Consider the following 13,405-nt stretch of genomic DNA (forward strand, 5'->3'; position numbering starts at 1 on the left):
TAAGCCAAAGTCTAAGGTTCACGAGGTTTAAGGAAAGAAGCCATCTCCACAACGGAAACGTTTAATGTATTTAAGAAATACATTTCATAAAGGTGTAACTCCATAGATAGTGACTCCTTGGATGGATCTGGGCAAAGTAAACTGAAAACCTTCTGGAAAGGATTCACCATTCTAGATGCCATTAACATTTGGGATTCGTCTGGGCGCTGTGGCTCATGCGTGTAATCCCAGTACTTTGGAAGGCCAAGGCGGGCGGATCATTTGAGGTCAGGGGTTCCAGACCAGCCTGGTCAACATGGTGAAATCCCCTGTGTCTACTAAAAATACAAAAATTAGCCAGGCATGGTGGAAGGCGCCTGTAATTCCAGCTACTTGGGAGGCTGAGGCAGGAGAATCGCTTGAACGTGGGAGACGGAGGTTGCAGTGAGCTGAGATTGTGCCACTATACTCTAGCCTGGGTGCAGAAAGACACTCCATCTCAAACAAAAAACAAAAAACAAAACAAAAAGACACACACATAAAATTTGTGATTCGTGGGAAGAGGTCAAAATATTAACATTAACAGGAGTTTGGAAGAAGTTGATTCCAGTCATCATGGATGACTTCGAAGGGTTTAAGACTTCAGTAGAAGACAGAACTGCAGATGTGGTAGAAATAGCAAGAGAACTGGAATTAAAAGTGGAGTCTGAAGATGTGACCGCATTGCAATCTCATGATCAAAACTTGAATGGATGAGGAGTTGCTTCTTACTGATGAGCAAAGAAAGTGGTTTCTTGGGATGGAATCTACTCTTGGTGAAGATGCTGTGAACATTGCTGAAATTACAACAAAGAATTTAGAATATTCTATAAACTCAGTCGATAATGCAGTGGCAGGGTTTGAGAGAATTCACGCAATTTGGAAGGACATTCTGTAGGTGAAATGCTTTTAAACAAAACAGCTTCACATGCTCCAGAGAGATCTTTCATGGAAGGAGGAGTCAGTTGACATGGACAACTTCATGGTTGTCTTATTTTAAGAAATTGCCCCAGCCACCTCACCCTTCAGCAGCTAGCGTCCTCGTCAGTCAGAGGTCATGAACGTCAAGGCAAGACCCTCTGCCAGCAAAAAGACTGTGATTCACTAAAGGCTCAGATGATTGCTAGCATTTTTTAGCAATAAAATATTTTTAATTATGTATTTTTTTTTAGACATAATGCTATTGCATACTTTTTTTTTTTTTTTTTTTTAGAGACAGAGTCTCGCTCTGTCATCTAGGCTGGAGTTCAGTGGCAAGATCTCTGCTCACTGCAGCCTCCGCCTCCTGGGTTCAAGTGATTCTCCTACCTCAGCCTCCTGAGTAGCTGGGATTACAGGTGCGCACCACCATGACTGGCTACTTTTTGTATGTTTAATAGAGACGGGATTTCACCATGTTGGTCAGGCTGGTCTAGAACTCCTGACCTTGTGATCCACCCACCTCAGCCTTCCAAAGTGCTGGGATTACAGGCGTGAGCCACCACGCCTGGCCACTTTTGCATACTTAATAGACTACAGCATAGTGTAAATATAACTTTTATATGCACTGGGAAACCAAAGAATTTGTGTGACTTGCTTTATTGAGATACTTTATTGTCATGGTCTGGAACTGAATCTGCAATATCTCTGAGGCATGCTTTTAATATTTGTATGTATTCCTCAGAAATATATCAGCTTATTTCACATGTTCTTAAACTGTATGTAAATGGTATCGTATCTCACAGATTTTCTTTTATAGATTGGTTTCCCTGCATGTTAGAAAGCCTTCTGTATTCATATGTATCATTCCTGTTCATTTGTTTTCATTGTGGTAGAGTATTACCGTATATGAGTATACCACAATTTAGTTAACCACTGTGCTGTGTTTGGGCATATAGGTTGTCTTCAGCCTTTTGCTACCACAAATTATGCCACTATGAGTGAGCTTTCTCCTTTGTCACTGTGCCCATATGCAAGAGATTCTGGAATAATCACTTCAGCATTCCAGGATATTGCTAGATTTTGTCTACGAAATGGTAGGTTAATTTATACACCTAGCAGAAATGTGTGCGAATGTCCACTGGCCGTTTCCTCACCGACACTTTCAGTTGTTGGGCTTGTAACTTTGACCAGTCTCTTGGATGTGAGATTAACACTGTGTGGTGTTCCTCTTTTAGCTTAACGGAGATAGAATTGGCAGACATTTAAAAATGCGCACACAGCGAACAGTTTTTAAACAGCTTTATTGGGTTATATGCTATACTTAACATAGCATATACATGCTATACTGCACATGTTTAAAGTGTGCAATTTAATAAGTGTTGACATATGTATATACCTGTGAAACTACAATCACAATAATCAGTGCACGCATCACACCCAAAGTTTCCTCGTTAAGGCTGGGCGTGGTGGCTCGTGCCTATAATTCTAGCACTTTGGGAGGCTAGGGCGTGCGGATTGCCTGAGCCCAGGAGTTTGAGACCAGACAGGCAACGTGGGCCTGGAGTTTTCATTGTGTGTAGGTTTTTACACATTTAATTTATTTAATAGCTGTAAGGCTATTCAGGTCATGTATTTTTCCATGAGTGATTTTTCAGTATGATGTACCTATAGAGGGATTTTTTCCCTTTTCTATGGAATGTGATTATTTATTTATTTATTTATTTATTTATTTTTGAAACAGGGTCCCCCTCTTTCATCCAGGTTGGAGTGCAGTGGCGCAATCACGGCTCACTGCAGCATCAACCTCTTAGGCTCAATCGATCCTCCTACCTCAGCCTCCTGAGTAGCTGGGACTACAGATGCCAGTTATTGTGCCTGGCAAATTTTTGTATTTTTTGTAGAGGTAGGGTTTTGCCATGTTGCCCACACTGGTCTTGTATTCCTGGGGTCAAGCGATCCGCCCACCTCAGTCTCCCAAAATGCTGGGATTACAGACATGAACCACCGTGCCCAGCCTTATTGATATTTCTACTGGTAGAATTCAAACCTACCATGTTGCCATTTATTTCCTATTCTTCTTTCTTTTTTTTTTTTCTTTATTGGGAGTAAACTCTGGAAAGCCTGCAGTCCAAAAGAGCTGTAACACTATTTCCCATTTTTCTATATGTTGTCTGTTCCCCTTTTTCCTCTTTTCCTGACTTTTTTTGGATTATTGTTCCTGATCCCACTTGAGTTCCACCTGGCCCATTAGCTATAACCCTTTGCTGTAGCATTTTCAAGATTGCATTAGTGTGCACAGTATACATCTTTAACTTTTCACAGTCCACCTGCAAAAGCAATATTACTCCACTTTGCGTATTATGTAAGACCCTGATAACAATAGACACCCATTCCTCCATTTCTGTGCTTCGTGCTATTGGTGTAGCATATTTTACTTCCACAAATAAATACTAAAAATCCTGCCATATGCTGTCGTGATTTTTTTTTCTTTTACAAAGACAATTTCCTTTCAAAGAAATTTAAATTATAAGAAAAAAAAAAGGATTCTGTGTTTGCCCACATAGTTGCCATTTCTGGTGGGCTTCGTGCCTTTGTCTAGATCCAGAGCTGCATCTGATACTGGTTTTCTTCTGCTTCCAGCCTTCCTTTAACCCTTCTTTATGTAGCCAGCGCCAGGCTGCTGCTGATGTACTTTTTCAGGATGTCTGTGAAAGTTTTTATGTTACCTTTGTTTTGGAAAGCTTGTTTCACTGGACATTGATTTTTTTTTTTTTTTTTTTTTTTGAGACAGAGTCTTGCTCTGTCACCTAGGCTAGAGAGCAGTGGTTCACTCTCAGCTCGCTGTAACCTCTGCCTCCAAGGCTCAAGCAATTTTCCTGCTTCAGCCTCCCAAGTAGCTGGGATTACAGGCGCGTGCCACCACACCCAGGTAATTTTTGTATTTTTAGTAGAGACAAGGTTTTTCCATGTTGGCCAGTCTGGTCTTGAACTCCTGATCTCAGGTGATCCGCCCCCCTCAGCCTCCCAAAGTGTTGGGATTACAGGCGTGAGCCACCACGCCCTGCCGGGACATAGAATTATAGTGTGACAATTTTGTTTTGTTTTGATTTTTCGGTACCTACTTTTTTTTCTTCTGACTTGCATTACTTCCAAGAAAGAACTGCTATAGTCCTTACCTTTTCCTCTGTATAATGTGTTTTTTCTCTCTGGCGGCTCTTCAGATTTTCTCTTTATCATTGGTTTTAAGCAATTTGATTATAATGTGCCTTGGTGTCATTTTATGTTTCTTTTATTTTTCACCTTCATTTTACGTTTAGGGATACATGTGAAGGTTTGTTACATAGATTACTTGTGCTATTGTTGCATATTTAACTTCCACAGTAATGGATTTGTTGTACATACTATTACATCACCCAGGTATTCAGCTTAGTACCCAATGGTTATCTTTTCTGCTTCTCTCCCTCCTCCCACCCTCCTGCCTCAAGTAGACCCCAGTGTCTGTTGCTTCCTTCTTTGCACTCGTGAGTTGTTATCATTTAACTTCCACTTATAAGTGAGAACATGCGGTATTTGGTTTTCTATTCCTGGGTTGCTAAAGATAATACCCTCCAGCTCCATCCGTGTTCCTGCAAAAGACATGATCCCGTTCTTTTTTTAATAGCTGCATGGTGTTCTATGGTGTATATGGACCACATTTTCTTTATCCAGTCTGTCATTGATGGGCATTTAGGTTGATTCCATGTCTTTTCTATTGTGAACGGTGCTGCAGTGCACATTCACATGCATGTGACTTTATGGTAGAATGCTTTATATTCCTCTGCATATGTGCCCGGCAATGGGATTGCTGGGTCGTCTTTATGTTTCTTTCATTCAGAGTTCGTTGAGCCTCTTAGATCTGTGAATTCATAACTCGCATCATATTTGAAGAGATTTCAGCCCGCATTTCTTCACGTATTTTTTCTGTTCCCACCTCTGAGGGACTTCTGTTGCACACTTATTAGCCTGCTTGAAGTTGTCCCACAGCTCACTGATACTCTGAGGGTGTTTGTTACTGTTTTTGTCTCTTTTCCCCTCTATATTTCCTTTTGGACTGCCTTTAAGTTCACTGATCTTTCCTTTTGTAGTGTCTAATCTGCTGTTATTTTTACTTTTTTATTTTTGAGACAAGGTCTGGCTCTATTGCCCAAGGCTGGACTTCAGTAGTGTGATCTCAGCTGACTGCAACCTTTACCTCCCGGGCTCGAGCCATCCTCCCATCTCAGCCTCCCGAGTCGCTGGGATTATAGGCCTGCACCACCATGCCTGGCTTATTTTTGTATTTTTTGTGGAGATGGTGTTTTGCCATGTTGCCCAGGCTGGTCTTGAACTTGTGAGCCCAAGCACTCTACCTGCCTTGGCCTCCCAAAGTGCTGGGATTACAGGCGTGAGCCACCATGCCTGGCTTCTGCCCTTCAAACTCTTAATACCTTGATGCTTGCACTCCCAGCTCTATTTTCTCATCTCAGGGAGACTGTCAGACCCTCCCTGTGTTCCCCTCTGTGTAGCATGGCCTGGAAATCCTGCAGCAGTCTGATGCCTGTAGGACCTGTCTCACTAATGTCCTGTCTCTTATGGGTCGCTGGCCACCATAGCCTGCTAGTCCACGTCTCAAGTCGTGTGGTTTCGTGTTTCTTGTCCAGTTTTTTAATTGTTTCAGGCAGGAGGATGAAGCCAGTGTGTGTTCCTCCTTCTTGGCTAGAAGAAGAAATAAGTCCTCACTGTGGTATTAATTTCGTTTTTATAATTCTTAGAGAAGTTGAGCATCTTTCTTTCTTTCTTTTTGGTTTTTGTTTGTTGTTTGAGACAAGGTCTTGCTCTGTCACCCAGGCTGGGATGCAAAGGTGCGATCGTGGTTCACTGCAACCTCAACCTCCCAGGCTTAAGTGAACCTGCCACCTCAGCCTTCCAAGTTGCTGAGACCACAGGCCTGAGCCACCATGCCTGGCGAATTTTTGTATTTTTTGAAGAGGTGGGGTTTCACCATGCTGCCCAGACTGCTCTCAAACTCCTGGGCTCAAGTGATTCACCTGCCTTGGCCTCCTAAAGTGCTGGAATTACAGGTGTGAGCAACCATGCTCGGCCAAGCTTCTTTCGTATGTTTTCTGAGCACATGGATTTCCATCTGTCTGCGTTCTCTGTTCACCTCACCCTATTTGTTCCATTGAGATAAATGACTTTTTCTTAGTAACTTAGAGTACTTTATATATTTACAGGTTAATCCCTTATCAACTTATATCAGTTGCTGCTGTCTTTTCTTAGATTTGTCTTTTCATTTTAAAAATTACATTGTTTCAATGAACAGAATTTTTAAGTTTTAACGTAGTCCACTTTGTCCAGTTTCTTTATGACCAGTGCATTTTGGGGTCTTGTTTAAGAAATCATTCTTTATCCTGAGGTCATAAAGATAGTCTACTGTATTTTCTTTTAAGAGCTAAAAAGGTGTTTTCTATTTGGGTCTTTAATTTATATGGGAGATAAGGATCACAACTTTATTTCATTTTTTTTCCACTTGGTTATGCCAGTGGCACCATTTCCATTTATTGAATAGTCTTTCTGTGCAGAAAAGACTTAACTAGCAGAGAAGTCCTGAGACTTATCCTTCAAAAGGCCCCATTCACAAGGCTGGCACTTGGCGTGCATCTGAGAACCTGGATTTTGGGATGGTTCCTACAATGTGGTGCATGCTGAACACCCACCTTTCCTTCTGAGAGTCTGGAATTTGGGTACATGTTGGACAGAGGCTGCCTAAGTGACCAGCTTCAACAACAGCCCTGGGTGCTGGGTCACTCATGAGCTTCTTCCATAGACAAAATGCTACACGTGTTGTCACAGCTTATCGCTGGAGGAGTCAGCACGTCCTGTGTGACCACACTGGGAGAGGAAACTGGTGCCTCGTTCCCTGTGTATTTGTCCCACGCCTCCAGTCCCTTTGCTGATCTCGTTTTGTGTCCTTTTGCTGAGATAAATCACAGCCAGGAGTATGACTGTTTGCGGGGTCCTGTGAGTCCTCCTAACAAACAGTTGAATCTAGAGGTGGTGTTTGGGATCCCCAACAACTGTCGTATCCCCACTGACATTAAAATAACTGGGATTTATTTGGGCAATGTTCTGAACTAACCTTGAACATTCGTGTCTTCATCTGAACATCCATCTACTACCCCTGATTTTTCAGTGCAGGGCGCATATCCTGTATCACCCAATAAACAGTCGTTGATCACCGTAGGAAAGGAACAGTGAAACTGCCTTGGTGGTTTGGGGGAAGGTGGCAGGCGTTCAGCAGTAACTCTTTTGAGCAGATACATTTTATGTTTTTGTAATGAGTGAAATAAATTGTCCCATATCTATTTAAGGTTGGCAATCATTATCTTTTTATCATCTTGGAACATTTGTCATTCCTTTAATATCTTTAGTTAGGAATTTTCTACCTTCTTCATCTTGTCCAATAATTTAAAATCCCACGGTTATTTCGCAGGCTCCTCATTCCTGTCTGTGTGTCACTGTATGATTTCTAACATGTCATGCTATGCAAACCAGTTAGTTGCTTTTACTTGTAGAGTAAGTGTTTCTTTGAGGAATAGCTTATTGTTGGTTATGTGATTACGGTGTTTTAAAGATGTGTCTATGGTTATGTAAAATGCTGTTTCTCTGAGTATCATGGTCATTTCCACATATTTCTCTATTCACGTATTTATAAGAATATGTCTATTTTTGCAGTATTTTATTTATTTATTTTTATTTTTTATTTTATTTTATTTTTTGAGATGGAGCCTCGTTCTGTCACCCAGGCTGAAGTGCAGTGGCGTGATCTCGTCTCACTGTAACCTCCGCTTCCCAGGTTCAAGTGATTCTCCTGCCTCAGCCTCCCAAGTAGTTGGGATTACAGTCGCGTGCCACCATGCCCTGCTAATTTTTGGTATTTTTAGTGGAGACAGGGTTTCGCCATGTTGGCTATGCTGGTTTCGAACTCCTGACCTCAAGTGATCCGCCTGCCTTGGCCTCCCAAAGTGCTAGGATTATAGGCACGAGCCACCGCGCCCCGTCAGTTTTGCAGTGTTTTAAATACTGTTATCTTTGAGAGGAGAGAGGCACACACAGACTGTGGTGATTAGCATCATATACTAGAAAGTGCAAAGTGTAGCGCAGTTAACTGTGAGCCGTATCATAAAACCCTAACAGATGTCTCATTTGTCCATAAAGGGCCTTCTGTCCCATAGAAATTCACGTACCCAACCTGCTCTTCAGCTGTGATTTTTCTCTCGTGGCCTATGTGAACAGATTAATAGTGTCCATCTAATTTCTTCCTCCACCGAGGAAAAGCAAATCATCAGGCCCATTGCAAAAACTGCTCTGAATTGAGCTTCCTGCCTTAAATCACACTCACAGTGAATGGTGTCCCTTTATCACCGCTAATGACTCTGACATCTCTCTCCACTCACATGTGAGCCTCCCCAGCTCTCCATAAACAAGTCTGTCTCGGTTCATTTATTCTACAAAAAAAAAAAAAAAAAAAAGGCCAGAGGAGGATTTGGTTTTTTCTGTTGATTTTTAAAAGTCTATTAAGAAACCATTCTGAGCGTCTCTGGTGCCATTTATGAGGCAGAACCATTCTTTCTGATGATTTACTCTCTTTGCCGTCCTGCCCACTGTATTTTAAGTACCATCCTGGTTGGCCTGAAGTTATTACCATATTTTGTCATAATTGGGCCCCATTATATTGCTGTGTTGGGCAGTTTTCCTGTTTTAGAAATGGCAGTGTTATCTAGTGCAATGCTGACTCCTTAGAGATGTGGGTTAAATGACTTGCTAAGCCTGTTAAATAGTTGTGGACTCTTATCCTTTTCTCTTGTGATCAGCCAGGAAAGCTGGTGGATCACTTAGGAGAGTGTTTGGCTGCAGGTAACAAGCCACCCAGTATTGGGAGCTGAGAGCAGTAGGGGGCACGGTGCAGCGGCCCCCCAGCAGCACCCTCCCGGACCAGGGGCTTTCTGACCTTCTAACAGATCCTCCCACTCTGTGCTCTCCTTTCCTGCCACAGAGCCTTGCACCTGCTGTTCACTCTGCTGGGAATTCTCTCCTTCACCGCTGCTCCCCCAGCATTCTCATCACCCACTGGGGAAAGCTGCCCTTGCCCTTGCAACTGGCTGAAAACCCCTGCTATATAAGGGAGTGGGCCAAGCACTCCCTTCCTTCCTTACACTAATCCTATCCTTCTTTCACATTCCTATCCTGTCCTGCCCTTCCGTTCCTCCCTTCCTTCCTTTTCGACCATAAACTACATAAGTGCTAGGACCAGACTCTGAGCATTGGCTCATGATTGCTATCACACTAGTCATCCGTGTGGCTACTGCTTTTTAATAAGTATCTTGTTATTTTCCTCATGGTTGCAAAATGGCTGCATCACTTTACTGTTTAAGAGAAGAAGGCAGGAAGGGAAGCAGTACCAGTGACACCTAAGCCTTTTATCAAGAAATCAGATGTTTCCCTCGAATCCCCCAGCCAATTTCTGGTCATTTCTGGCGTCTGCCATTATGGCCAGCTAATTTTCGTAACTTTGTAGAGATGGAGGCTGCAAAGCATGTTGTTGCTTTGGGGTCCTCTATACTGGAGGTGAAAAGGGGAGAAAAAGGAGGAAATGAGAGTGAGCTTAGCCTACTACTAGCAATCTACCCCACACTTGCAGCCCCAGTGTTTACCCGAACAAGCACTTTTTTTTTTTTTTTTGAAATGGGGTTTTGCTCTTGTTACCCAGTCCGGAGTGCAATGGTGTGATCTCAGCTCACTGCAACCTCTGCCTCCCAGGTTCAAGTGATTCTCCTGCCTCACCCTCCTGAAGGATTACAGGCGCCTGCCACCATGCCCAGCTAATTTTTTATATTTTTAGTAGAGACAGAGTTTCACCATGTTGGCCATCCTGGTCTTGAACTCCTGACCTCAGGTGATCCACCCGCCTCAGCCTTCCAAAGTGCTGTGATTACAGGCGTGAGGCACCGCGCCTGGCCAGCACTTTGGTATTAATGGACAAGTGGAAAAATCTCACCTGCTTTGACTGTTTGTCCATTCATTCATCCATTCATTTAGTGTCCAGGGCGAGCCAGTCTCTCTACTACTTATTCTACACGCACACTTTCTTCTTCTCATGACCGTTCTGTCCAGTTAGGCGTTACTATTTTTATTTTGTGATTAGAAACAAGCTCAGAAAGAATCAATACCTAACTTAAGGTTACACAGCTCTGTAAGTGGCAGACCCAAGACCAAAGCAAAAGCCGCCTCCCTCCCAAACCCACTCACCCTTCACCGTGTGGCGTTACCTCCCTGAGCGAGCACGGCTGATCCTGGGATCAGAGTAGGAAACCTCCTGCGTTTGACATTTCTCTACCAGGAGATAATGATCATTAGCCTGCCAGGGTTTAGCTGCTACATTAAACATGTTTTGGCAAAACAGTTGGCTAATAATATTGCAAGTGAACAAAATACATTGAATCTGTAATTTGGGGTGGTTTTATATTTGAGGCCTAACTAGGTGACATTCATTTTATGAGAAGGGTTATAATTTTTAGCACAGGACCTTGTATGGTAGACTACTAAATTACCCAGCGGTTAGTCCATAGCCGTAAACTCTCTATATAATTTGAATAATTTTTTTCCTGTTTAAGTCGGTTAGGCAGTTTGCCAGGAGATTTTGCTTTTACTTTCTTACTCCTGAAAACTCTCAGCATTCTTGCTTCTGAATAAATGAATCAGTGATCATCTGTATTCATGTCCACAGCTTACAGTTACCCATTTGTGAACTAAAATATTTGGAGACATTTCATCTCTGCAACATGTTTTTTTAATAATAAGCAGGTGTGTGTGTGTGTGTGCACGCGTGTGCATGTGTGTGTGATTATAAAAGTAATAGATGCGCAATCGAAAGAAATTTTGGAAGAAGATTGAGAAAAATCGCTCGTAATTCTGTACCACCTAGAGGCAATAACTATTAACATTTTTGGCACATTTCCTTCCTAATCTTTAAAAAACTTTTTTTGCACAGTTGAGTTCCTACATTATTTGCAGTTTTGTGTGCTGCAATTTTTCATATAATATCAACAGCGTCTTTGTTATTACAAGCATCGTTGTGAACAGCTGCATAATGTCCTTTCATTAAGAACCCAGCAATCCTTTACTGGGCTGCTCTTCTCATGATGGACATTCGGATTATCTCCCGGATACATGACGTGTGCCTTGAATTGTTAACAGTTTCTGAAGGAAGAACGATCCGAACCACGACGTCTGCTAACAGGCCCTCTGCCTGCATCGGGTACCATGTTAACCACTTATCCCCAGGAAGGTATCAGTCATTATCATTGCCATGATGACTTTGTCCTGGTAGAACAGGATGCTGGCAATTTTTATGTTTTAAAAAATGACCAGATTCCTCAGTCTTGCAGGCAGGGGTCCCCTGACGCAGGGAAGATGAATGCCAAGAAGACCAAGAAGAGAGAGAGAAAATTGCTCAAGTGTTCCCTTCAGCTGCTCCCTCCCACTGTTCCATATCTGGCCGCCACTCTGGTGACCTCAGAGCCCTTTTGCTTGCCCAGCTCCAGCGTCCGTTTTCTTCTCATGGCTCAGCAGCCCCTCTGATCACTGCAGTCTCACACGGTTCCTAGAATTCTCCAGGGGGGCAAGAGTAAGCTGCTCAGACTATGTGTTAACTTTTCAGTCTTCCAAAATACTGTGGCCAATAAAAGCATTGTAGCCAGAGAGTTTATTTGAAAGCTCAGGCCTGATCATGGCCTTGCCTACTTAAAACCCTCCAGGGGCTGCCAGTTGCTCTGAGAATCCAGACAGGTCCCTCCATAGGAGCCACAGGGCTCTGCCTGATCTGGGCCTGCCTGCTGCATCTCCTGTCACTCTGGGCCCCATCTGTAAGGGGTGCTTTTTGGTTCCTCTATGTCCCTTTCACATTCTCTTCCCTCTTCCTACACTGTTTCCTCTGCCTGCTCTCCCTTCTTCTCCTTCTTCCCATAAATTGGGACTGCCTGCTTGTCCTTCAGATCTTTGTTGCTGTACACCTTCAAGTTGTTGCTCAGATGTTACCTTTTCATAGAGATGATCTCTGATTTGCTTTTTTTTTTTTTTTTTTTGAGACAGGGTCTCACTCTGTTACCCAGACTGGAGTGCAATGGCACAACCTTGGCTCACTGCAACCTCCACCTCCCGAGTTCAAGAGATCCTCTTGCCTCAGCCTCCTGAGTAGCTGTAACTGCAGGTGTGCACCACCGTACCCAGCTAATTTTTGTATTTTTAGTAGAGACAGGGTTTTACCATGTTAACCAGGCTGGTCTCAAACTCCTGACCTCAAGTGATCCACCCACCTGGGCCTCCCAAGGTGCTGGGATTATAGGCGTGAGCCACTGCACCCATCTGAAGATCTCTGATTTTAGAGTTGCAGCTCTTCCCCTCCCCACCACCTTCCTGCATGGTTTCCCTCCATAACACTTAGCACCATCTAACATAGTGCCTGCTTTACCTATTAGCTGCACTGATCGTCCATCTTTCTCCATTCAAACATAAGCTCCATGAAGGCAAGCACTTTGTTGTGTTCTTAGTGCCTAGAATCTTAGTGTTTAGATTGCCTAGCGTTTTGTAAATAATCATTAAGCAAATGGAAGAATACTAAATCTAAGTCTCTCCTCCTCCCTTTTCTTTGTATTCACTTCTGTGGGCTAGAGTTTACTTTGATTCCTTTCAACACAACAGCTGGAAGTTTCCAGACAATGAAAGCCAAAATCCAGGTCAGGTGCAGTGGCTCACACCTACAGTCCCAGCCCTTTGAGTGGCCGAGGCAGGTAGATCACATGAGGCTGGGAGCTTGAGACCAGGATGGCCAACATGGCAAAACCCTGTCTCAATACAAAAATTAGCCAGGCACGGTGATGCGTGCCTGTGATCCCAGCTACTCAGGAGGCTAAGGTGGGAGGCTAAGGCGGGAGAATAGGTTGAACCCAATAGGTGGAGTTTGCAGTGAGCCAAGATCGCGCCACTGCACTGTAGCCTGGGCAACAGAGCAAGACTCCATCTAAAAAAAAAAATTATTTTTGGAGAAGGGGCCATTGGATCTTGGTGCAAACTGCTTTATTGTCATAGTCTGCTCATGCCATTCTCTTTTCCCAAGAGAAAGGCAGAAATAATCATCGGTCCATGGAGTATGTTGGGAGCAGATTTTCAGGTCCATAAAAGGGAGTTGTACCCGACATTGCCTGGACATCCATGCACTTGGGACAGTGGCAACACAAACCTTTCCTGGCTCTCTGCTGCTGGTTACCCTCCAGATAGTACTCCCAGCTGCTTCTCTGCCTGTTGGTGGGGTTCACCCCATTGCCCTGGCTTCAACCCAGGATCTATCTTGAGCCTCCCTGTCTCTGCAGTCTGGTGATGGGCACGGGAG

The 13,405-nt window shown here is 43.5% G+C and overlaps 1 protein-coding gene across 2 annotated transcripts in view; it reads left to right on the forward strand.

The window, feature by feature from the left end:
• The window catches only part of CPPED1 (calcineurin like phosphoesterase domain containing 1), a 136,102-nt gene that overhangs the window by 54,372 nt on the left and 68,325 nt on the right, over positions 1–13,405 (forward strand). The window lies entirely within an intron of this gene.

Source organism: Papio anubis, chromosome 18, assembly GCF_008728515.1.
Source record: "Papio anubis isolate 15944 chromosome 18, Panubis1.0, whole genome shotgun sequence".
Lineage (NCBI taxonomy): Eukaryota > Metazoa > Chordata > Mammalia > Primates > Cercopithecidae > Papio > Papio anubis.